This window comes from Amia ocellicauda, chromosome 16, assembly GCF_036373705.1.
Source record: "Amia ocellicauda isolate fAmiCal2 chromosome 16, fAmiCal2.hap1, whole genome shotgun sequence".
NCBI classification, from domain to species: Eukaryota; Metazoa; Chordata; class Actinopteri; order Amiiformes; family Amiidae; genus Amia; species Amia ocellicauda.
In genome coordinates, this window is record NC_089865.1 from 24,892,031 (window position 1) to 24,915,836 (window position 23,806).

At 37.6% G+C, this 23,806-nt stretch overlaps 1 protein-coding gene across 3 annotated transcripts in view; it reads left to right on the plus strand.

Moving 5' to 3' along the window:
* Positions 1-23,806, plus strand: part of cmklr2 (chemerin chemokine-like receptor 2) — a 63,819-nt gene that overhangs the window by 35,112 nt on the left and 4,901 nt on the right. The window contains exons 1-3 of one of the 3 annotated variants that reach the window (XM_066688629.1): positions 9,300-9,803; positions 12,731-12,876; positions 22,855-23,000. The gene's annotated coding sequence lies outside the window, so the exon portion shown is untranslated. Of the gene's footprint in view, positions 1-9,299; positions 9,804-12,730; positions 12,877-16,422; positions 19,934-22,854; positions 23,001-23,806 lie in introns of those variants that run through there. The other 2 variants (XM_066688630.1, XM_066688631.1) reach the window with 2 other exon arrangements.

Genomic DNA, 23,806 nt, shown 5'->3' on the forward strand with positions numbered 1-23,806 from the left:
AGAGTATTTTGAGGAATTGGAGAAAGCTTTTGGAAATGTTGCAGATGGTGAAGAGTTGTACATACAATGGTTGGAGATTCATCAGATGAGAAGAGAGAAATCATCTGATTACTTAAAGAGGCTTAATGAGTTATTGCAGGAAGTGAAGGAGAGGGGTGGCATAGTCCAAAAAGAACCAGAATGCATGCCGCTAAAGCAGTTCATAAGAGGTTGTTGGGATGAGAGGCTGATTTCAAGTTTATGCCTGGAGGAGTTATTACTTGCTAGGGACAGTAGTATAATTTATGGCAGGTTGCTTTTTATGGTTCAAAGAGGATAGAGAAAAACGCTGCTTGGGATTCCCCCAGACAAAGTTGATCACTAAGTCTCACTTAATGTGTTTCAGATTTTGCAAACAGTGAACAGGATGGTTCAGCACATCTGGAGCAAAAGGTTGCAAAATTAGAAAAGTAGTTAGCTGACACGCATATCCAAGTCAGAAAATCAGTACTGACAGCCACAGACGTGACCTCAGGAAAAGAAGGAAATTCATCTGTAGCTGCTTCAAGTGAACAGCAGCATAGTGCATGATTAGCTGTAAAAGTGTCCAGTTTCTTTTACAATTGTGGCAAAGATGGTCATCACCTAACACAAAGCATTACAGTCCTCAAGCATCATCACCTATGTCTTTAACCGGCTAAGAGCTTTTGTTGAGGGAAAAACAGGAGCTTCAAAAAGCAGAAAATGTCCAAAGGCTCAACCAAAAGTAATGCTAGCCAACTGCAAAGTTGGAACTAAGCATGAATCTTGTACTCTACCTGATAATCTTGTAGGCGAGGCTTGTGAAGTAACTGTTTTGGTTGATGAGTATTTATGTCTTCTTGATAGTGGTTCACAGGTTACATGTGTTTCTGAGACATTCTACAACACCGGCCTTAACCACCGTGACTTAAATTCCTTGAGTACTATAATTACCATAGAAGGTGCTGCTGGGCAGAGGGTGCCTTACTTATTGTACATAGAATTGGAAGTTCAGTTGCCAAAATAAATATGAAATGGAAAAAACATTTTGCATTTTAGCTCATTTGCCCTAATCACCAGTATATGCAACGTGTTCCCCTGATTGTAGGTACAAATTTGCTGAAACTAGTTGTGCTGTCTTGCAAAGATACTGTTGGTGACAATGTCTTTCTGCAGCAATCTATTCAAAGTGATTTGGCCCGGGTGTTAAGAGCTGTTTGTCGACAAGCCTCTGTCTCGCCAATAGAAGAAAAGATGGGACAGCTAATCCTGAACAGGTCAACCCCTTACACTGCTAAGTGACCAAATGGTTGAGGTTCCTGGTGAATTTGTTGGAAAAACTGAAACGTGTAAGTGTGCCTTTTGATCCATGCTTGCCAGGAGGGTTGCTTGAGTTCAATCAGATTGGACATTTAAAATTAATTCCGAATAGAAAATGTCCTTATTAAGAATTAAACTGTGCTTGCTCCATAGAGAACTATTGGAGCATATATGTGTGTGCAGTAGAGTAGGAAAAAAACATTCCAAGTGTAAGCAAAACATCACACTTCGGTGCAAAGAATTTGGGAAGTGTTTTGTGTTCACAACATACAACATTGCAGTCTAAGAGTCTTCAGTTTAACTTTGAAGGTTCCCCAATTGCATCGGAATATAGAGAACACTTTGTTAAAATACAAAATTAAGAGATTCCCAATGCCTTTTCCACATATGATTTAGATATAGGCCATGTTGCAGGTGTAAAGCACAAGATTAGTTTCATGGATGACACACCTTTTAAAGAGCGTACTCGGCGTGTGTCTCCCACTGATTTTAGTGACTTGAAGCAGCACTTGTATGAACTTATTGATGTTGAGATCATTGAAGAGTCTTCCAGTCTATATGCATCCCCAATAGTACTAGTAAGAAAGAAGAGGTTAAGGATGGTGGTAGACTACAGAAAATTGAACTGTTTGACTGAAAAGGATGCTAATCCACTACTGAGGATTGAGGAGACCTTCAGTCTTCTCACTGGGTCTAAGTGGTTCACTGTATTGGATTTAAAAAGTGGCTACTACCAGATTGAAATGGAAGAAAGTAATAAGCCTAAAACTGCTTTCACCACCCCATTTGGAAATTGGCAGTTCAGGATGATGCCACAGGGACTGACAAATGCCCCTACTACATTTCAGAGGACCACAGAGATGGTTGTAATGGAGGACTTGGCACAGAACAGGAGAACCCAGGTGCGGAGAGACAAAGAATAGTCGAAATGGGCGAGGGTCAAGAGCAGGCAAACAGGATCCGAGGGAACAGGCAGAAGAGTCGTCAAGAGGGCAGGCAGGAGGTCAGGTGATGGTACAAACAAAACAGTAGAGGGGATCCAAGAGGCAGTAGTCAGGGCAGGAAAGCAAGGTCATAAACAAGGTGCAGGTAAATACTGGGAAGAATGCTTTGAAATGTCAACACAGCAAGACTTAGCATTGAATGTAGCGACAAAGGGGGATTAAATAGAGAGCAGAGTAAAGCAGGGAACAGGGATGTGAGGTGCTGAGCCAATGAAGGGAGAGGTTGAGTGTTGCAAGTGCACATGGTGCTGTGGAATGTGAATTGGATGATTGATGCTGCTGATTGAGAAAGATGGGTTAGAATTTGCGGGATGACGACCTCTGGTGGCGAACAGTGGAATTGTGGAGTGGAGATGACACAATGGTCATGGCAGGACTAAACCTGGAAGAAGTAATCACTTTTCTAGATGATCTCATTGTCTTCTCTGAAACATTGGAAGAACACAGAGAGACTACTGAAAGTACTGAATCGCATTGCACTGCATGGTTTGAAGCTGTCCATATCAAAATGCAGTTTTTTACTGAAGTACCTGGGTCATTTAATTTCTGAGAAGGGAATCGAGCCCGATCAAGATAAGGTGTCTGCATTGAAAACCTGGCCTGTTCCAAAGAGCATAAGAGAGCTACTAGCATTTTTTTTTTCTGGATACTACAGAATGTTCGTCCAGGATTGTTTAGAATTGTTAGATCGCTTTATGATCTTCTTATGGGACACATTGCTGTGAAATGAACCAGTCGCTGGAAGCAAGATGGAGTATTGATTGTCAGAGTGCTTTTGAAGCGGTTATAACACAGTTAACAACTGTACCTGTTCTAGGCTTTGCTGACTGGAGGCTTCCCTTTGTCTTGCACATAGACGCCAGCACCACAGGCCTTGGGCCTTGGTGTGTGATTGCCTATGCCAGCAGAGGGCTCAGCAAAAGTGAGAAGAACTATGCAGCTCACAAGCTTGAATTCCTTGCCCTAAAATGAGCAATCACAGACAAGTTTCATGACTACCTTTATGGTTGTGAATTTTGGGTTGTACCTGATAACAATCCATTGATGTATGTCCTTACAACTGCCAAATTGGATGCTATATCACTTTGACATACAGTACGGCTCAGTCAAACAAAATGCAGATGCAGATGCATCACGTCGACTACTCGCATCTTCCCCATTTATTGATGAAGAGTCTTCAGAGGTGGAGGAGAGGATATTAAAGTTGAAGTCCAGAGTGATTGAGTTGTCTGAGACTGATGCCCTGATTGAGAAAGGTATTGTGGAGGCTATTTCTCAAAGACACAATATGATAGCAATGGATCAGTTTTTGGCACCTATTGCTCACGTCCAAACCCAGGTAGCTTTAGAAAATGCTGCCAAAGATGAAACCACTCTGGTGGAGAGTCTTGGAAGTGAGGTAAGTGCTGTTGCCCCAGATTTTGCAGATCCAGAGCCATGGCCTGGACAACTCTTTTTGCCAGGGTTAATATCAGCAGACTGGTCCAAGTTTCAGCAGGAAGACCCTCATATTGCTGCAGGTTTTCATTATTTCGAAGCAGATGAGACCTAGTGAGAAGGAACAGAGCAAAGAGCCTGCTGAAGTGTGGATAATGCTAAGAGAATGAGACAAATGTACTCTTTGATAAGGGGTACTATAACGTAAAGTTCAAGGTCACCACAGTGAATTTTTTTCAGTTAGTAGTACCTGCAAGTCATCGAGCATGAGCTTTGGAAGGAATTCATGATGAAGCTGGCCATTTCAGTACAGACAGAACTTTAGACCTTGCGAGAACCAGGTTTTATTGGTCTCGTATGGCTTTTGAAGTCGATGGAAAGTGCAAAGAGTGCCCAAGTTGCATTAGGAGTAGGGTCCAGTCACATGCTTCCAAGATGTGTTGCTTTGAGGTCAGGTTACTGACCTTTGGAATATTCATGGTTGTCTTCCTGGGGGAAGGTGTGGGATGTGGAAACCAGATGGCTTCCTTTGATATACTGCAAGAGGTTCGATCCCACGGTCATCATTAGCAACTGCCAATCAATCATTTTCAAAGACAGCTTCTGCCTGTTTTGAGAAACAACATATCTACGAACAGATACTAAGCAAAACTATAGCAACTGTGGACTATTTACCTGTTTGGGTGTTCCTGTTATCATAATAAACAGAAGTCAAAGTGGAGAGAAGAATGTCTAGGGGGTATGCCCTGAACAACTGCTTGCTCCGCTAGCTCGACAAATCTAATTTGCTTGGTCTGCATGCTATTATTAATATAAAACATTATACAGTTTATATAAAACATTATAGCAGCTCTTCAGTGTTGAACCAATGGGATGTGCCTGGGAGAATGGAAGAGGATATAGCTAAGAATTTGACTGAAAGTAACTCTGTGGAGGATGATGTCATTCCTCCACCTAGACTGTCAACTCGGGAATGAAGATGCACCAATAGATTGAGTTATCCCATGTCAAGTGTCTGAGTTTAACAATCTCCAAGAGCTCAGTGTAACTAAAAATATTCTGTTTAATTTTACTACAGCACAAATTCAGATAATGCAAAATCACTGTCAGACTTTAAACAAAATTCTTAAAAGTACAGTTTAAATGCTTGTCGAGGACTACAACTTTTAGGGAAGGTGAATGTAACCCCCTACTAAGTATGGTATTTTTTTCTTCATTTGCAAAATGAAGGGGTTAAAATGGTTAGAAAATAGTTGTATTGCTGTTTGAAAGTTAATAAATGAAAACATGTACTCCAAATGTACAATAACTTCATAACAAATATTTTTAAATGCAGCAATTGTTTGTCACTACTAAACTACTTAGGGGACATAATAAATAATATGTATCGGTACCAATAAATCGATCAACCTCTAATCCCCATCCAACTTGTCAGAGCTTGAGCAATTTTGCCATGAAGAATGGGAGAATATTGCACAAAACATAATGAATTTCCTCAACAAATGACTGTTAAACTCTGAATTAAGTTTTATAATCAAAATAAATACATGAACGTTGGAAGAATCTGAATATAATAAACCAAATTTGAATATTCATGAGAACAAATCTGCTTGGATTACTCATTGAGAAACATAAATTGCTATCACAATTAAATTAATTTAGAACCTCATGATACCCAGGTACAAAACATTATATTGGGCTGTGCCAATAACAAACCAATGAGAAAAAAAATATTCCCGTGCTGATTGCTTGCTATGCTGTGTTTATACATTTATGCCCCATTTCCACTGGCGGACACGTCTGGACGCATTCATGTTTTGTGCACGGTTAACTATCTGCTGCCAGACGTGGCCATAAGCATCCATCATGCCCACTAAGGAAATCCTTCTCTTTCAGAAGCGGAGATGTGTGCTTGGCTTGCAGACAGACAGGGAAGAGATCAGCTACATTATGTTGGAAAATGCTGTGTGGGATCACGAAAAAAATACAGTTTTATTAGCAGCATGGAGTGAAACAATGACTGCTTACAGTTAATATCTGAGTGTATTAAAAACTTGGATTTCACAGGACCTGGTGCAGTACCGTGACTAGTTAAAAATACACTTGGATCGGTAGCAGCCGATTTTATTAATATTTTATGAACAGCTGGACAGTGTCCTCCAATCCTAGTTGCTCTCGAGCCACATGCCATTTTACACGCTGCAGGCACTGCAGGGATTTGTCCTGTAGGAGTGATGTTCTTGTTTGCTTTGTTTAATACTAATGGCCCTTATCCAGGGCATTTTACAGGTTACAAGAGCAGGGAAAAAGTGCAATAATACAGTACAAAATTACAAATCAAGAATAATAGAATTACAAATTCATAGGTAAATAGGTCAAATATACAGTTTATATATTGTACAAGTCATACGTCCTAGTTCTAATAGGCAGGGGTATAAAGTAATTAAGTACAAATACTTTTTCTGTATTTAAGTACTTGTTGTACTCTACTTAAATATGTATTATTTGTGCATACTTTTACTTTTACCCCACTACAATTATAAATCAAATAATTTACTTTTTACTTCACTGCATTTTCCACAGACAAAATTCCACTCTCTCGCAGTGGCGGAACTAGAGCTTTATACATAGCTTGGCCAGTGGGTGGCCAAGGCTACTTCAGGGGGTCCATAGACCATGACAGAAAATTTGTGTGTAACCCTAACCTGGCATCTAAGGAGCATGAATGAATCCTATGATTGCTGATTAGAGGTAGAAGTGATAATTAACTTACTCCGGAGTTCTTCAATGTGACAGATAGTGTATTCCAAAAGGGTTACTTCACTATAATTCTTTAACATACTATGAATAGTCAGTGTCTCTACCTCAGAACTGCAGCTCAGTTTCTTTCTCTGTCTCACACACACACAATAACAGCCTAAGTTACTAGTTAGATCATGGCTAGCCCTACTCTGCAGTAAGTAACTTACCTAGCTATAATTTCTTACACCTTTACGATAGCAAGCAGGCAGTCTGCAAAGTGTGGTAATCTTTTGAGTAACATTAACTGATTGATAATAATTGTTCGTTTTGAGTTCAAGTACGGAAATCTAACTGAGTTAATGGATTTCAAATTGCTAAACTTGCTGAACACTGACAGCTGTAGCCTACTAGTTACCCCACATTAGCTAAAGATGCGTATACTGTAACTTACAACACTGCACTGTATATGCGTGTATTAGTAGTACAGATGTAATCATAATGTTGGGCTAAATTGGGAACCAATCTCTCTTATCTGATTAACTGTCTGTTAATGGAGCCAAAGGTCAAACGTTAACTTACACAGCGACTCAACTTTCGTAAAAGAGCTTGTGGAGCTGTGGAAATATTCTCTCTTCTTATTCTTCTTCTTCTGTATCTCGCAACCAACGTTAATATTCTGTCTTCCTTGTCCGCGATTTGAAAAATGTGCCGCCGAACGTCAAGATAAACGCTTCTTTCAGCAAGAGGTGAAATGAGATGTCAATCGGCATCAAACAGCGCCACCCCAGACACCTCTCTGGCTCCACCAGTGCTCTCTCGTCTATTAAGCGCTGTCATCAATCTTTTTTTCCCTTGTTCAAAGGAAATTAACCCATCGTACTTGATACTATGAGCGATACAAGTTTTGACTTTTCACAGCGCGTTGGTTCTTTTTCTGTTGATGAGTTTTTGATTGTTCTGATAATCAGAATTCTCAAGACATCTATGCTAACAATACTGAATACAAATGATAGAAATTACCAGATCTGTGACATTTTAGATCAAATCAAGGAACATACCTTTATTGTTTAAATAAAATGTTGGATTAAAACAACAAATTCTTCATCTCTTGTTAAGACTCACACACAAACAAATGCAAATTAACTTATATTTACTTTTGGTACTTAATTACACTTGAACGTATTTTATTATTTTATTCAAGTACTGAATGGGAGACTTTACTCTTATTGAAAGAGACTGTCTTACTTTTACATGTAACTTCCAACAATTTTTTAAACCACTGCTAATAGGTAACACGTGCGGACATGATGCGCTAAAGTCGTAGATATGAGCTAAAGGGAATGGGGCATAGGGGAAATCACAAATAACAGGAGTACTAGCAATGTATGAGTAAGCAGCATATTGAAAAGTTATATAAAGTGCAAAATTACAGGAGTGCTGAACATCTACAGAGAATAAGCTGCTAAATTATAAGTACAGTCTGAACAGATGTGTCTAGAAGGTGGTCAGGGACTCAATGGGAAGGTCGTTCCACCACTTAGGGGACAGGGATAAAAAAGAGTGGGTTCTGGTGGAAGGGGAGTGGAGAGGAGGAAAAGTTAGCCTTCTGGTGCAGGAAGACCAGAGAGGTCTTGAGGGGAGGGTCTGAAGGTAGCTCAGTGCAGTCTGGTGGAGATAATGATAGGTAATGGTCAAAATGTTGAACTGGATGCAAGTCAAGATTGGAAGCCAGTGGAGGGAGCTAAACAGTGGAGTAGCATGTGTGAATCAGTGTAGGAGAGTGAGAAGAAGAGGGGGAGAGTGTGGTAGATTCCAAGTGAATTGATATGGAGAGAAATAGGAAAAAATAGGGAAAGAACAGGAGATCTGATTTAGAGAGGTTTGAGGTAATGTGAGTGCATCCAGGAGGAAATAGCAGACAGAAAGAGATGCAATATTGTATGTCTTCCTGTCTGCTAGAATAGGGAAACGAGAGGAATATAATTATATTATAAATGGCATTTTAAACTGTACTATGGAGAAATAATTTAGGTATTGTAGTACATTTATCCATATCAGGATCTGTACATAATGTACAACAGAAGTAAAACCAATTGGATGCTTGGATATACAGAAAATTGTATTCAGTATATAAATAAGGAGAGGTTAACTTGAAACTTTGAATTATGCTTGACTTAGGACACATCTGGAATATTGCTTTCAGATCAAGTCTTCACATCAAAGTAAAGCTATGGAGGTCTTTAACATTTAGGGAACTGAAATATTTTTAATCTTAGCAGAAGATAATTGAGGTTTTCAAACATTTAAAATGTTAACATTTAGACAGATTTGCACTGATACTAGAAAACATTTCTACACACACAAATAAATATATATGCAATAGATGGCTAGGATATGTAGTGGGGGAGAAGATACTGGTATCTTTTAAAATTGGGAGCAGTGAAAACAATCACTTACTCATAGGAAAAATTTAAACTCTGATGACTTGCATTGTTATAGAGTTGTCCTGTGTTTGTACCATTACTGAGAATAACAGGAAACCACACATAAGATGATTCATAAACACTGCTATGAAATCGACAGATAAACAAGTACTGTTTGATAGAAATATGTAAGTTGTAGCTCATATATGAGTAAGCTATTAACTGTTAACTGTTGGTTGTTGGCATAAGTATAATTTATGGGGGACATGGTGAATTAACCTGAAATGCGAAATTCACCCCAAAAAATCATTTTCAGCTATTTTTATCTTCATCCTTGCACAAGCTGTGCCAAGTCACCTAGCGCTCATAAACAAAAGGAACATTGTATCTTTCTGGGTTTGTTTGAAAAGCACTGTAAAGATATACATATATTTTTTGATTTCCAAAAGTAAGTTCAATTGCTTGTTGCTTACGTCTTACCCCCCTTCTGTTTAAACATATTCCATGTCAAGGCTAATTAATGCTTTATATCTTAATCTCAAACAGAACACTTCACAATTAAGACACTTAATGCATTCTAGTTTAAACTACTCACTGTCACAACCTCTCGATTACAATATAATGCCCCTTATCCAATAATATACCAAATATGCTGATTGTGTAAAGCACTGCTGGGTTCCTCAAAATACTGCCTGCCTGTAATGTGAAGACCTATTATGTAACTCAGAATGTTTGAATAACATGTTTTGTATCCATGAGTCAGTTTCTCCAAAAGAATCTTCCCTGTTTAAAGTGAGCAGGAGTATATTTACTGAGAGAGAGGACTTCAGTATTTTGCAAAGTTCACTGGAGGCAGTGTGTGCACACAACACAAAAGGTGAGACAGTCTGCGGTGAAATGCTAGAGTTGTTTAGTTTTTTTACATATTGTTTTTACATATGTTTTTTTTTACATATTTCTTTACATGTGGTATTTATCCATTTAGATTTTACATTGTTTTTGATCTGTTGATAACTAATAGCAATTTCTTTACGAAATATAATTATTATATAAAGGGTTGTGACAGTTGGGAGGATTAGAGCTTATGGACCATCTCTTGAAAAGTATTTTTAAGAATTGCTATCTATTATATCTGTAATACGATTAGTAATGAAACACAGACAAATCTGTAATTCAGTTAGACTTACTGTTTTACTGTTAAGGCTTATTTAAGGTAGAAATTAATAGTTTTTGTATTTCTGTTTATTATTATTATTATTATTATTATTACTGCAATATGTTTTAAAATTCAACTTCATAAAGCATTTCTTTTTTTAGAATAATACTTTCCTGTCAAAGAGTCTGGTTGTTACAACTAGGGTCTTACCATTTGTTTCCTAACAACAATATGTGTTGTTTTGTCTCAGAATAACAATTACTAAAAATGGGAAAGTGTATTTATGAGTATAATATCTTAAGCTGTGTCAAAAAACTAATAAAATAGTATAATGGGATCTAAATGAAGCTTTAAAGTATACATTTAATTTAAAATTATATTTAGGGAAATTGGTAGAACAAGACAAGAATATTTATATTGTATTTAGAATACTTTTGACCATGCAGCCATACCTTTGATAATAAAAAAAGGATTGTCTACTGATCTAGTATATGCTGGGTTATGAAGTATTTATAAATGTAACTTCTGTACCCTGATTGAAAATGTTACCTATCATGCATTTGCATTAAACCCTTAATACAGTAATCCTGACTGATTCCACTTTATTCATATTAGTGAGTTATTCAACAATAATTAACTATGAACAGTTTCTTACTTTAAAGGGATATTATCCAAACTATTCCTGTTTTACTTTTCTTTACATTTAGTGTAGGAGAGTGACTTTACTCAGTGGCACATTTCTTATTTTACATTATGTCTTAGATTACACAGATGAAAGTGAAATACATCAAGTATCTTACACTGAATTATGCAGTTTGTCATCATTAAAGCTGTTTTTGAGATTCTATTAATACTCCTCTGTTAGTCAGGTTATAAAGAATGGATACATGCTATAAAAGATAGCAAAACATTTGCTTTGTTGTGTGTAGTATAGCTCTCTGAATATCTAGCATTTAATTATTATTGTGCTTTCCCTTGACCAAACGTTACTTGTCTGTCATGTCTTAAAATAAATGACATTTCGATATACAGTAATCAGGTATTTCACATTCCTATTTTTGTGTGTAAATATTTAGGAGCCTAACATAAACTCAATCACATCATTCTGACTGTAAGTGAGCATTATGGATGGAGAATTTGATTGGCTTTATATTTAGGCCACTTAGAGCACAGCTGGCTGTGAATTAAGTGGAATATGAAAATTATTATTGGTGTTTTCATTTCCACTGTGGATTTAAAAAGCTTGATCTTGTCTTAGGGCCGGATTAAATCATAATTTTGACCCACCCGCTAATAACAAACTACAAACCTGTACATCATAGTGGTTACATTTATGATTAGAAGAAAGTGGCATCTTACTAAAAATGCAGCCACAACTGAGTACAGTTCTGTAGTTTTCTATTAGCGGGTAGGTCAAAGTTTTGATTTAATCTGGCCCTTAGTGAGAAAAGTTCTATTGACCAATTAAGCACATTTTATATTTCCATTCACTCCACTGTCTATTATTTTGTTATGCAAAGAATTGATCATTTGTATGATTTCATGGCTTATGGTTAGTGCAGTAGCTATTAATGATTTACAGAGTGATTAAATCAAACTTTTACTGACCTGCTAATAACAAACTATAAAAATGTAGTTGATATTTGTTAGATTGATAAATAAAATGAACAGGCATCTGACAAATAATTAAACTGCAACTGTACAAGTTTTGTAATATTACTAATGGTGTGTTGGTCAAAGTTTTGCTTAGTCTTAATCTTTAGTATCTCATTCATAGTCACAGAACTGTAAGTGCCCTGCCCTATAAATGAGTGGCTAGTGTAACCATTAAACCTTGGTATATGTGATGCAGTATATTGTTATGATTAAGACTGGAGTAGTGCTTGAATAGACGCCACCTTCCAAAACACATGGAATTGCTATCCACACAGCGTTTCCCGATAAACTAAACTAAAGGAAAAATAACTCTCACTGTGTTTCTTAATTTAATGTGCTTCTTAAATCCACAATTGTGTAACACATATTTAATAATGATCAGATTTTGCCAGCAGACAAAACAAAATTATAACAAATCAAATGATTTTATGTCTGCAATTATCCTATCCTCTTTTGCTATATAAAGTGCCTATAGAAAGTCTACACCCACTTTAAAAATGTTCACCTTTTGTTGTCTTGTAGCCTGGAATTAAAATGCATTCAAATATATTTGCATGGATGGGAGCTACCACATCACAGGGGTTGAATACTTATGCAAGCAACATATTTCAGTTTTTTATTTTTCTTATATGTCTCAACATAAAACCAAAGTGACCTCAATGTGAACTCAAAGTGACTGATTTTTAAATGTTTTAAAATAAAATATCAAACAGAACAAAATTTCAATGTACCATCTGTAATTCTGTAATATGAGAGAATTGGTCATTGGTCTGAATACTTTGCAAGGCACTGTATATATAACATTGTATTGAAGTCTATATGCTATATTCATAAGGGGACAGACAGACCAACAAACAGACTCATACAAATAGGTCATAAATAGGATTTTCAACAAAAGCACAGTATTAACGTGAGCTGCTTTTGAAATGGTCACTGTAGACCATGTTATCTCAAAATGTGGATCTGTCATTCACACATTTTTTTTTTTCCAGTACAACCTGTCGGAAGCACTGCCCAAGGGGGAGGAGTTTCTGTACACTTCCGTAGGAACCCAGTCGAAAACGTCACTCTATCAAAGCTGCCATTGGCCCCTGCACATGTCCCACTTCTTCTTCTATAAAACTTGACGTCTGCGCAGGTTCGTCCTCTTTTGCCATTTCGCTGGACCCGAGAACGTGAGCTCTCTGTGTCTTGTCTGTGCACTAGACCTTATTATTATTATTATTATTATTATTATTATTATTATTATTATTATTATTATTATTACCACTGTTTCGGTTGGTTGACATCATGGCTGTTCACCACCATTATTAGTGTGTGTGTGTGTCTCTATTTATTACATTAGTTATTATTGATAGCTAATCCAATTCTGTTCTGTCCATGCACCAGGGCTCTGGCTGCACTGTCGGTTTCAGTTTCATTTTAAATAGAGCACTTTATATAGTGCTTTATGTGTTTATATAGTGCCTTAAATATTCTGGCTGCTTGCCCACACTACAGCCCGCGGCTGCAGCTGTAGGAGATCTCACTCTCTCAGCTCGCTGAGAAAGAGCTCTACTACGCCTCCTTGTCTGTATGCGCAGGCCTCAGACTGGTGGTCTACTACCCTCGGCCCCCTCGGACCCCAGACCCACGGTGTGATTAAGCCTACAGGCAAATGCAGCACTTATATCCTATACCTGGTGCTTGGAATATACAGTGTTCTGTCCGGAAACAACAAGGTTGCATCTGGTTGGTGTTGCAGTGCCCCCCTGTCCATAAACATGGAGACGCACTTACAGCTGTGAGCACACTAGTCGGTCCACTTCTCGAAGCGGCGTTTCAGTTGTTGTGTGCCCCCTGGTGCAAACACTGACCGGCGCCCCCGCTGTATGGTCATGTGTGTGTGTGCTCGGTGATGAGCTCCTCTTGCCCCCACCATTGCGTCGCTTGCGGCCAACGCACCTTGCCTGCCTTGAGTGGGGAGGTCCTATGCTCCATCTGTCTGGGCACCGACAGCGGACGCGAATTGGCCACAACTTCTAGGCCCGCTACGGCATGCTCGGAGTCCTGGCCTCCCACCAGGAGCCACCGCAATCACCGCCGCACCCAGCGATTTTGCACTCCAGCAAGTGATGGTAGGGGTTTGGTGGCACTGGATCTCCGCCTCTCCACTTTGGAGACAGCTGCGCCTCTCATGCCCACTTCTCTGCCTGCGTTTGCGTTGCGCCAGCTGCCGCGACCACACCTGCCACGGCAGCTGCTCCCCCCACGGCAGCCGCGCCTACCCTGCCAGACGTGCCCACGGTGCGTGCTGCTCTGGCTGTCCCAGGACAGGACCCACCTCATGAAGGCCCCCATCTCCCCGGGCTTCACTTTCAGCCCCAATGTGGAGGAGATGCTGTCACACGCCCTCCAAGAGAGTGAGCAAGTCATCGAGCATGAGCTTTGGAAGGAATTCATGATGAAGCTGGCCATTTCAGTACAGACAGAACTTTAGACCTTGCGAGAACCAGGTTTTATTGGTCTCGTATGGCTTTTGAAGTCGATGGAAAGTGCAAAGAGTGCCCAAGGTGCATTAGGAGTAGGGTCCAGTCACATGCTTCCAAGATGTGTTGCTTTGAGGTCAGGTTACTGACCTTTGGAATATTCGTGGTTGTCTTCCTGGGGGAAGGTGTGGGATGTGGAAACCAGATGGCTTCCTTTGGATATACTGCAAGAGGTTCGATCCACGGTCATCATTAGCAACTGCCAATCAATCATTATCAAAGACAGCTTCTGCCTGTTTTGAGAAACAACATATCTACGAACAGATACTAAGCAAAACTATAGCAACTGTGGGCTATTTACCTGTTTGGGTGTTCCTGTTATCATAATAAACAGAAGTCAAAGTGGAGAGAAGAATGTCTAGGGGGTATGCCCTGAACAACTGCTTGCTCCGCTAGCTCGACAAATCTAATTTGCTTGGTCTGCATGCTATTATTAATATAAAACATTATACAGTTTATATAAAACATTATAGCAGCTCTTCAGTGTTGAACCAATGGGATGCGCCTGGGAGAATGGAAGAGGATATAGCTAAGAATTTGACTGAAAGTAACTCTGTGGAGGATGATGTCATTCCTCCACCTAGACTGTCAACTCGGGAATGAAGATGCACCAATAGATTGAGTTATCCCATGTCAAGTGTCTGAGTTTAACAATCTCCAAGAGCTCAGTGTAACTAAAAATATTCTGTTTAATTTTACTACAGCACAAATTCAGATAATGCAAAATCACTGTCAGACTTTAAACAAAATTCTTAAAAGTACAGTTTAAATGCTTGTCGAGGACTACAACTTTTAGGGAAGGTGAATGTAACCCCCTACTAAGTATGGTATTTTTTTCTTCATTTGCAAAATGAAGGGGTTAAAATGGTTAGAAAATAGTTGTATTGCTGTTTGAAAGTTAATAAATGAAAACATGTACTCCAAATGTACAATAACTTCATAACAAATATTTTTAAATGCAGCAATTGTTTGTCACTACTAAACTACTTAGGGGACATAATAAATAATATGTATCGGTACCAATAAATCGATCAACCTCTAATCCCCATCCAACTTGTCAGAGCTTGAGCAATTTTGCCATGAAGAATGGGAGAATATTGCACAAAACATAATGAATTTCCTCAACAAATGACTGTTAAACTCTGAATTAAGTTTTATAATCAAAATAAATACATGAACGTTGGAAGAATCTGAATATAATAAACCAAATTTGAATATTCATGAGAACAAATCTGCTTGGATTACTCATTGAGAAACATAAATTGCTATCACAATTAAATTAATTTAGAACCTCATTATACCCAGGTACAAAACATTATATTGGGCTGTGCCAATAACAAACCAATGAGAAAAAAATATTCCCGTGCTGATTGCTTGCTATGCTGTGTTTATACATTTATGCCCCATTTCCACTGGCGGACACGTCTGGACGCATTCATGTTTTGTGCACGGTTAACTATCTGCTGCCAGACGTGGCCATAAGCATCCATCATGCCCACTAAGGAAATCCTTCTCTTTCAGAAGCGGAGATGTGTGCTTGGCTTGCAGACAGACAGGGAAGAGATCAGCTACATTATGTTGGAAAATGCTGTGTGGGATCACGAAAAAAATACAGTTTTATTAGCAGCATGGAGTGAAACAATGACTGCTTACAGTTAATATCTGAGTGTATTAAAAACTTGGATTTCACAGGACCTGGTGCAGTACCGTGACTAGTTAAAAATACACTTGGATCGGTAGCAGCCGATTTTATTAATATTTTATGAACAGCTGGACAGTGTCCTCCAATCCTAGTTGCTCTCAAGCCACATGCCATTTTACACGCTGCAGGCACTGCAGGGATTTGTCCTGTAGGAGTGATGTTCTTGTTTGCTTTGTTTAATACTAATGGCCCTTATCCAGGGCATTTTACAGGTTACAAGAGCAGGGAAAAAGTGCAATAATACAGTACAAAATTACAAATCAAGAATAATAGAATTACAAATTCATAGGTAAATAGGTCAAATATACAGTTTATATATTGTACAAGTCATACGTCCTAGTTCTAATAGGCAGGGGTATAAAGTAATTAAGTACAAATACTTTTTCTGTATTTAAGTACTTGTTGTACTCTACTTAAATATGTATTATTTGTGCATACTTTTACTTTTACCCCACTACAATTATAAATCAAATAATTTACTTTTTACTTCACTGCATTTTCCACAGACAAAATTCCACTCTCTCGCAGTGGCGGAACTAGAGCTTTATACATAGCTTGGCCAGTGGGTGGCCAAGGCTACTTCAGGGGGTCCATAGACCATGACAGAAAATTTGTGTGTAACCCTAACCTGGCATCTAAGGAGCATGAATGAATCCTATGATTGCTGATTAGAGGTAGAAGTGATAATTAACTTACTCCGGAGTTCTTCAATGTGACAGATAGTGTATTCCAAAAGGGTTACTTCACTATAATTCTTTAACATACTATGAATAGTCAGTGTCTCTACCTCAGAACTGCAGCTCAGTTTCTTTCTCTGTCTCACACACACACAATAACAGCCTAAGTTACTAGTTAGATCATGGCTAGCCCTACTCTGCAGTAAGTAACTTACCTAGCTATAATTTCTTACACCTTTACGATAGCAAGCAGGCAGTCTGCAAAGTGTGGTAATCTTTTGAGTAACATTAACTGATTGATAATAATTGTTCGTTTTGAGTTCAAGTACGGAAATCTAACTGAGTTAATGGATTTCAAATTGCTAAACTTGCTGAACACTGACAGCTGTAGCCTACTAGTTACCCCACATTAGCTAAAGATGCGTATACTGTAACTTACAACACTGCACTGTATATGCGTGTATTAGTAGTACAGATGTAATCATAATGTTGGGCTAAATTGGGAACCAATCTCTCTTATCTGATTAACTGTCTGTTAATGGAGCCAAAGGTCAAACGTTAACTTACACAGCGACTCAACTTTCGTAAAAGAGCTTGTGGAGCTGTGGAAATATTCTCTCTTCTTATTCTTCTTCTTCTGTATCTCGCAACCAACGTTAATATTCTGTCTTCCTTGTCCGCGATTTGAAAAATGTGCCGCCGAACGTCAAGATAAACGCTTCTTTCAGCAAGAGGTGAAATGAGATGTCAATCGGCATCAAACAGCGCCACCCCAGACACCTCTCTGGCTCCACCAGTGCTCTCTCGTCTATTAAGCGCTGTCATCAATCTTTTTTTCCCTTGTTCAAAGGAAATTAACCCATCGTACTTGATACTATGAGCGATACAAGTTTTGACTTTTCACAGCGCGTTGGTTCTTTTTCTGTTGATGAGTTTTTGATTGTTCTGATAATCAGAATTCTCAAGACATCTATGCTAACAATACTGAATACAAATGATAGAAATTACCAGATCTGTGACATTTTAGATCAAATCAAGGAACATACCTTTATTGTTTAAATAAAATGTTGGATTAAAACAACAAATTCTTCATCTCTTGTTAAGACTCACACACAAACAAATGCAAATTAACTTATATTTACTTTTGGTACTTAATTACACTTGAACGTATTTTATTATTTTATTCAAGTACTGAATGGGAGACTTTACTCTTATTGAAAGAGACTGTCTTACTTTTACATGTAACTTCCAACAATTTTTTAAACCACTGCTAATAGGTAACACGTGCGGACATGATGCGCTAAAGTCATAGATATGAGCTAAAGGGAATGGGGCATAGGGGAAATCACAAATAACAGGAGTACTAGCAATGTATGAGTAAGCAGCATATTGAAAAGTTATATAAAGTGCAAAATTACAGGAGTGCTGAACATCTACAGAGAATAAGCTGCTAAATTATAAGTACAGTCTGAACAGATGTGTCTAGAAGGTGGTCAGGGACTCAATGGGAAGGTCGTTCCACCACTTAGGGGACAGGGATAAAAAAGAGTGGGTTCTGGTGGAAGGGGAGTGGAGAGGAGGAAAAGTTAGCCTTCTGGTGCAGGAAGACCAGAGAGGTCTTGAGGGGAGGGTCTGAAGGTAGCTCAGTGCAGTCTGGTGGAGATAATGATAGGTAATGGTCAAAATGTTGAACTGGATGCAAGTCAAGATTGGAAGCCAGTGGAGGGAGCTAAACAGTGGAGTAGCATGTGTGAATCAGTGTAGGAGAGTGAGAAGAAGAGGGGGAGAGTGTGGTAGATTCCAAGTGAATTGATATGGAGAGAAATAGGAAAAAATAGGGAAAGAACAGGAGATCTGATTTAGAGAGGTTTGAGGTAATGTGAGTGCATCCAGGAGGAAATAGCAGACAGAAAGAGATGCAATATTGTATGTCTTCCTGTCTGCTAGAATAGGGAAACGAGAGGAATATAATTATATTATAAATGGCATTTTAAACTGTACTATGGAGAAATAATTTAGGTATTGTAGTACATTTATCCATATCAGGATCTGTACATAATGTACAACAGAAGTAAAACCAATTGGATGCTTGGATATACAGAAAATTGTATTCAGTATATAAATAAGGAGAGGTTAACTTGAAACTTTGAATTATGCTTGACTTAGGACACATCTGGAATATTGCTTTCAGATCAAGTCTTCACATCAAAGTAAAGCTATGGAGGTCTTTAACATTTAGGGAACTGAAATATTTTTAATCTTAGCAGAAGATAATTGAGGTTTTCAAACATTTAAAATGTTAACATTTAGACAGATTTGCACTGATACTAGAAAACATTTCTACACACACAAATAAATATATATGCAATAGATGGCTAGGATATGTAGTGGGGGAGAAGATACTGGTATCCTTTAAAATTGGGTGCAGTGAAAACAATCACTTACTCATAGGAAAAATTTAAACTCTGATGACTTGCATTGTTATAGAGTTGTCCTGTGTTTGTACCATTACTGAGAATAACAGGAAACCACACATAAGATGATTCATAAACACTGCTATGAAATCGACAGATAAACAAGTACTGTTTGACAGAAATATGTAAGTTGTAGCTCATATATGAGTAAGCTATTAACTGTTAACTGTTGGTTGTTGGCATAAGTATAATTTATGGGGGACATGGTGAATTAACCTGAAATGCGAAATTCACCCCAAAAAATCATTTTCAGCTATTTTTATCTTCATCCTTGCACAAGCTGTGCCGAGTCACCTAGCGCTCATAAACAAAAGGAACATTGTATCTTTCTGGGTTTGTTTGAAAAGCACTGTAAAGATATACATATATTTTTTGATTTCCAAAAGTAAGTTCAATTGCTTGTTGCTTACGTCTTACCCCCCTTCTGTTTAAACATATTCCATGTCAAGGCTAATTAATGCTTTATATCTTAATCTCAAACAGAACACTTCACAATTAAGACACTTAATGCATTCTAGTTTAAACTACTCACTGTCACAACCTCTCGATTACAATATAATGCCCCTTATCCAATAATATACCAAATATGCTGATTGTGTAAAGCACTGCTGGGTTCCTCAAAATACTGCCTGCCTGTAATGTGAAGACCTATTATGTAACTCAGAATGTTTGAATAACATGTTTTGTATCCATGAGTCAGTTTCTCCAAAAGAATCTTCCCTGTTTAAAGTGAGCAGGAGTATATTTACTGAGAGAGAGGACTTCAGTATTTTGCAAAGTTCACTGGAGGCAGTGTGTGCACACAACACAAAAGGTGAGACAGTCTGCGGTGAAATGCTAGAGTTGTTTAGTTTTTTTACATATTGTTTTTACATATGTTTTTTTTTACATATTTCTTTACATGTGGTATTTATCCATTTAGATTTTACATTGTTTTTGATCTGTTGATAACTAATAGCAATGTCTTTACGAAATATAATTATTATATAAAGGGTTGTGACAGTTGGGAGGATTAGAGCTTATGGACCATCTCTTGAAAAGTATTTTTAAGAATTGCTATCTATTATATCTGTAATACGATTAGTAATGAAACACAGACAAATCTGTAATTCAGTTAGACTTACTGTTTTACTGTTAAGGCTTATTTAAGGTAGAAATTAATAGTTTTTGTATTTCTGTTTATTATTATTATTATTATTATTATTATTATTATTATTATTATTATTATTACTGCAATATGTTTTAAAATTCAACTTCATAAAGCATTTCTTTTTTTAGAATAATACTTTCCTGTCAAAGAGTCTGGTTGTTACAACTAGGGTCTTACCATTTGTTTCCTAACAACAATATGTGTTGTTTTGTCTCAGAATAACAATTACTAAAAATGGGAAAGTGTATTTATGAGTATAATATCTTAAGCTGTGTCAAAAAACTAATAAAATAGTATAATGGGATCTAAATGAAGCTTTAAAGTATACATTTAATTTAAAATTATATTTAGGGAAATTGGTAGAACAAGACAAGAATATTTATATTGTATTTAGAATACTTTTGACCATGCAGCCATACCTTTGATAATAAAAAAAGGATTGTCTACTGATCTAGTATATGCTGGGTTATGAAGTATTTATAAATGTAACTTCTGTACCCTGATTGAAAATGTTACCTATCATGCATTTGCATTAAACCCTTAATACAGTAATCCTGACTGATTCCACTTTATTCATATTAGTGAGTTATTCAACAATAATTAACTATGAACAGTTTCTTACTTTAAAGGGATATTATCCAAACTATTCCTGTTTTACTTTTCTTTACATTTAGTGTAGGAGAGTGACTTTACTCAGTGGCACATTTCTTATTTTACATTATGTCTTAGATTACACAGATGAAAGTGAAATACATCAAGTATCTTACACTGAATTATGCAGTTTGTCATCATTAAAGCTGTTTTTGAGATTCTATTAATACTCCTCTGTTAGTCAGGTTATAAAGAATGGATACATGCTATAAAAGATAGCAAAACATTTGCTTTGTTGTGTGTAGTATAGCTCTCTGAATATCTAGCATTTAATTATTATTGTGCTTTCCCTTGACCAAACGTTACTTGTCTGTCATGTCTTAAAATAAATGACATTTCGATATACAGTAATCAGGTATTTCACATTCCTATTTTTGTGTGTAAATATTTAGGAGCCTAACATAAACTCAATCACATCATTCTGACTGTAAGTGAGCATTATGGATGGAGAATTTGATTGGCTTTATATTTAGGCCACTTAGAGCACAGCTGGCTGTGAATTAAGTGGAATATGAAAATTATTATTGGTGTTTTCATTTCCACTGTGGATTTAAAAAGCTTGATCTTGTCTTAGGGCCGGATTAAATCATAATTTTGACCCACCCGCTAATAACAAACTACAAACCTGTACATCATAGTGGTTACATTTATGATTAGAAGAAAGTGGCATCTTACTAAAAATGCAGCCACAACTGAGTACAGTTCTGTAGTTTTCTATTAGCGGGTAGGTCAAAGTTTTGATTTAATCTGGCCCTTAGTGAGAAAAGTTCTATTGACCAATTAAGCACATTTTATATTTCCATTCACTCCACTGTCTATTATTTTGTTATGCAAAGAATTGATCATTTGTATGATTTCATGGCTTATGGTTAGTGCAGTAGCTATTAATGATTTACAGAGTGATTAAATCAAACTTTTACTGACCTGCTAATAACAAACTATAAAAATGTAGTTGATATTTGTTAGATTGATAAATAAAATGAACAGGCATCTGACAAATAATTAAACTGCAACTGTACAAGTTTTGTAATATTACTAATGGTGTGTTGGTCAAAGTTTTGCTTAGTCTTAATCTTTAGTATCTCATTCATAGTCACAGAACTGTAAGTGCCCTGCCCTATAAATGAGTGGCTAGTGTAACCATTAAACCTTGGTATATGTGATGCAGTATATTGTTATGATTAAGACTGGAGTAGTGCTTGAATAGACGCCACCTTCCAAAACACATGGAATTGCTATCCACACAGCGTGTGTCTCACTGTGTTTCTTAATTTAATGTGCTTCTTAAATCCACAATTGTGTAACACATATTTAATAATGATCAGATTTTGCCAGCAGACAAAACAAAATTATAACAAATCAAATGATTTTATGTCTGCAATTATCCTATCCTCTTTTGCTATATAAAGTGCCTATAGAAAGTCTACACCCACTTTAAAAATGTTCACCTTTTGTTGTCTTGTAGCCTGGAATTAAAATGCATTCAAATATATTTGCATGGATGGGAGCTACCACATCACAGGGGTTGAATACTTATGCAAGCAACATATTTCAGTTTTTTATTTTTCTTATATGTCTCAACATAAAACCAAAGTGACCTCAATGTGAACTCAAAGTGACTGATTTTTAAATGTTTTAAAATAAAATATCAAACAGAACAAAATTTCAATGTACCATCTGTAATTCTGTAATATGAGAGAATTGGTCATTGGTCTGAATACTTTGCAAGGCACTGTATATATAACATTGTATTGAAGTCTATATGCTATATTCATAAGGGGACAGACAGACCAACAAACAGACTCATACAAATAGGTCATAAATAGGATTTTCAACAAAAGCACAGTATTAACGTGAGCTGCTTTTGAAATGGTCACTGTAGACCATGTTATCTCAAAATGTGGATCTGTCATTCACACATTTTTTTTTTCCAGTACAACCTGTCGGAAGCACTGCCCAAGGGGGAGGAGTTTCTGTACACTTCCGTAGGAACCCAGTCGAAAACGTCACTCTATCAAAGCTGCCATTGGCCCCTGCACATGTCCCACTTCTTCTTCTATAAAACTTGACGTCTGCGCAGGTTCGTCCTCTTTTGCCATTTCGCTGGACCCGAGAACGTGAGCTCTCTGTGTCTTGTCTGTGCACTAGACCTTATTATTATTATTATTATTATTATTATTATTATTATTATTATTATTATTATTATTATTATTACCACTGTTTCGGTTGGTTGACATCATGGCTGTTCACCAACATTATTAGTGTGTGTGTGTGTCTCTATTTATTACATTAGTTATTATTGATAGCTAATCCAATTCTGTTCTGTCCATGCACCAGGGCTCTGGCTGCACTGTCGGTTTCAGTTTCATTTTAAATAGAGCACTTTATATAGTGCTTTATGTGTTTATATAGTGCCTTAAATATTCTGGCTGCTTGCCCACACTACAGCCCGCGGCTGCAGCTGTAGGAGATCTCACTCTCTCAGCTCGCTGAGAAAGAGCTCTACTACGCCTCCTTGTCTGTATGCGCAGGCCTCAGACTGGTGGTCTACTACCCTCGGCCCCCTCGGACCCCAGACCCACGGTGTGATTAAGCCTACAGGCAAATGCAGCACTTATATCCTATACCTGGTGCTTGGAATATACAGTGTTCTGTCCGGAAACAACAAGGTTGCATCTGGTTGGTGTTGCAGTGCCCCCCTGTCCATAAACATGGAGACGCACTTACAGCTGTGAGCACACTAGTCGGTCCACTTCTCGAAGCGGCGTTTCAGTTGTTGTGTGCCCCCTGGTGCAAACACTGACCGGCGCCCCCGCTGTATGGTCATGTGTGTGTGTGCTCGGTGATGAGCTCCTCTTGCCCCCACCATTGCGTCGCTTGCGGCCA